This window comes from Mus caroli, chromosome X (genome assembly GCF_900094665.2).
Source record: "Mus caroli chromosome X, CAROLI_EIJ_v1.1, whole genome shotgun sequence".
NCBI classification, from domain to species: domain Eukaryota; kingdom Metazoa; phylum Chordata; class Mammalia; order Rodentia; family Muridae; genus Mus; species Mus caroli.
In genome coordinates this window covers 149,688,026-149,691,691 of record NC_034589.1, presented here as the reverse complement: position 1 = coordinate 149,691,691, position 3,666 = coordinate 149,688,026, and positions in this window count along the sequence as shown.

Here is a 3,666-nt window from a genome sequence, read left to right as displayed (position 1 = left end):
AAAAAAAAAAAAAAGGCAAGCTGCACATCTGCTACATGTCAGGAGGGGCTCGGTTCAGTCCATGCATAGTCTTTGGTTGGTGGTTCAGTCTCTGTTAACGCTACATGTATCCAGTTTAGTTGGCTCTACAGGTCTTCTTGTAGTGTCCATGACACCCCAGGCTCCCACAATCCCTCCCCAAAGCTTCCACAAGACTCCCCGATCCCTGCTTAATGTTTGTCTGTGGGTCTCTGCATCTGTTTCCATCAGCTGCTGGATGATGACTCTCAAATGACAATTGTGCTAGGCTCCAGTTTGCAGGCATGGCAGAGTATGGGGAGGGGAGGGGGGTGGTTGGAACTGGGAGGAGAGGAGGAGGGGAGCTGTGACTGGGATATAAAGTGAATAAAAACATCAATAAAAAAGGAAGAGGAGAATTAACTCTCAGGTGAGGTAAATAGAGAGCAGTGCGTTTTAAAATAGAACATAGCCAACTCAAACTGGAATTGCCATTAAATCTTATTTTTAACTGAATGTTTTCTGACCATCTATTTTCAGGGGATCTAATGTCCTTTTCCGGTCTCTACGAGCACCAGAAAAACATGCAGTACACAGGAAGGCATGCAGGCAAAAATCCACACATGCAAACTAATTTATTAAAAGTAGCTCCTTATAAAAAGTTCAGAATCTAACTAAACAAAGTAATCTGTCACCATTAAATAGGAGCTTTAGATGTACTGCCTTCCCCTTTTCTTTTATACTGCTTATATATTTTGAGCAATTTAGAGTATCACTTAAAATTTTCAAAATATTTTTAAATGTCTTCACAGTACTTTATTGTATTAATGCAAATAGGTTTGGCTATCATCTGTTATTGTATATTTTTGGCTTCTGAGTTTTATGGCTTCTAAGTTTTCACTGTTTTAAAATAATTATGTATACCCATTCAAACAACTTCCTATAGAAGAACATTTGAAAGGCTTCTGATAGGTGTTTCCCAGAGGTCCTGAAAGGCTGTACACATTTGCATTCCAAGAGAATTAAAATGTAAGGTTTTTCCTGTTATCACTAAAGCGAATTAACCTTTAAACATCAATTTGATGAAAGGCCCAAGCTCTATCCCACCTCACTTGCATCCTTCTCATTATGAATGCAGTTGAATATTTTCATACGTTTCTGCCTGTTAATATCCCTTGTTTTGTGGATTTCTCGTTTTTCTGTCTCCTTGCTCAGTGCCCAGTTGGGTTTCCTGCATCGGCTCTTGCTAGCACAGGGTGAGAACAGGCGCACTGGAAAGTGTGCAGGTGGAGCAAGTGCTTTACTTGGGCAGTGGTGTGAGCCCGGGATTCCTACTAAGGAGAAATGTGTTCCTTAATCTCATCGATTCGTTAAAAGTTGGGATTCCTTAATTGCTGTCACACTTAAATCTTTCACAGTGATTAGAAAAACATTCAACTACATTTTCTGAATGTATGAGATGATAACTAAGACCTTTACCTCTAGAGATCATTTGTTGTACCATCATTTACCCTACATCTTTGCTGCACAAATGAACTGCAGTATAGTAAGTCTGCATATATATGTATAAATATAAATATATATACACATATATGCATGTACAACCTCACAGATATGTGTATATGTGTATACATGCATATGATTTCATGTTTTACCCAATGAACCACCTCTCCAGCCTCAACTCTAAATCCTATATTGTTTATGAATTGTCTATTGCATTAAATTTAACTCCTTATTTCAGAATTAGTACCACAGAATTTGAATAATTATACCTTTATTATGTTTTACTGTTCAACATGCCAAATAAACACTTGTCCCACAAACATATTATTCTAAGATTTTTTTTATTAAAAAACTGTACTAAAATGTTTTTTTAACATATGCCTTTAATCCTAGCACTCAGGAGGCAGAGGCTGGTAGATCTTTATGAATTGAAGTTAGCCTGGTCTCCCTAGTGAGTTCCAGATTAGCCAAGGCTACAAGATCTACATTTTTGTTTTTGTGCTAGTACAAGCATATTTTACCACAGCTCTGTAATATAACTTGAAATATGGAAAGGCAATTCCTCCACCATTCTTTTGCTTTGGTCAGGATTGCATTGACTATCCTGAGTCTTTTGTGTTTCTGTATGAATTTCACGATTTTTTCCATTCAAGTGAAGAATGTTGTAGGAATTTGTTTTCAGTACTGAATCTATACACTTTTCTTGGTAGAATGGTAATTTTCACAATATTAATTCTACCAATCCTTATTCATGGGGGTGTCACCTCAGTCTCTTTCTTCAGAAATTTAAATTTTCATTGTAGAAGTCTTTTATCTCCTTTGTTAGATTTATACCAAGTTTTTAAAGGATTATTGTGTATAGGAATGTTTCTGTGATTTTTTTTCTGAGTATATTTGTTATTAGTATATGGAAAGGCTAACTATTTTTGTAAGCTGATTTCATATCCTGGCACTTTGCTTAAAATGTTGATCACATCTATAAGTTTTCTGGTAGAAATTTTAGGGTTTCTTATGCAAATGGGGATAATTTTACCTCTATCCTTATATATGTCCCTTTAGTTTTCTTCTTTTTTCTTAAAGTTTATATACCGCAAAGGAAACCATCAATTGAGTAAAGAGCTCACAAAGTAGGAGAGGATCTTCTAGCTATACATCTGATTGAGGATAAATATCCAGAATATAGAAAGAACTCAAAAAATAAAGTAAAAAACTCAGAAAAAGAACAACACAATTTAAAAATGGGCTATGGGTCTGAACAGAGAGTTCTTAAAAGAAGAAATGAAAATGGTTATAAAATACCTTTTAAATGTTCAGCAACCTTGGAGATTCGGAAAATGAAAAGTAAAGGCTTTGAAATCTCATTTTACCTCAGATAATGTAGTTGTGATCAAGAAAAAGAACTGAGCCAGGCGTGGTGGCGCACACCTTTAATCCCAGCACCTGGGAGGCAGAGGCAGGTGGATCTCTGAGTTCGAGGCCAGCCTGGTCTACAGAGTGAGTTCCAGGACAGCCAGGGATACACAGAGAATCCCTGTCTCGAGAAAAAAAAAGAAAAAAGAAAAAAAGAAAAAGAAAAAGAGGATGTGGCAAAAGGGAAACCATCGTTCACTGTTGGTGGGGTTGCAAACTGGTCCACCCACTATGAAAATCAATGGGAAGAATTCTCAAAAAGTTCTAGGAACTACCTATAGCACTACTTGGCATATGTCTGAAGGAATTGATATCCTATTCCACAGATACTTGCTCAGTCATACACTTTTACCTTGGGAGTAATTATTAGATATTTAATTGAACTTAAGTCCCATTTAATAGGAGGGAACTCCTGCTTGATACTTATAAATATAACTGTAGCTGGCGAGATCACAGACCCTAGAGGAGAATCTACTACTGGCATTTCCCTAAATCAGTGTACATTCCTTAACTGCATTGTAAATACCTGTCTTTATATCCACATATAGTGTAGTTATCACTCCTCATCAAGAATGAAAGGAGGAAAGAAAGAAAGAAAGAAAGAAAGAGAGAGAGAGAGAGAGAGAGAGAGAGAGAGAGAGAGAGAGAGGAGAGGAGAGGGAGTTAGCTAGTTAGTTAGTTAGCTTGCTTCTCATGGTAGCCTCTCTGTCACCTTATAGACTCAAGCTTTAGGTCAGACTTCAGTTCAGACCTGCA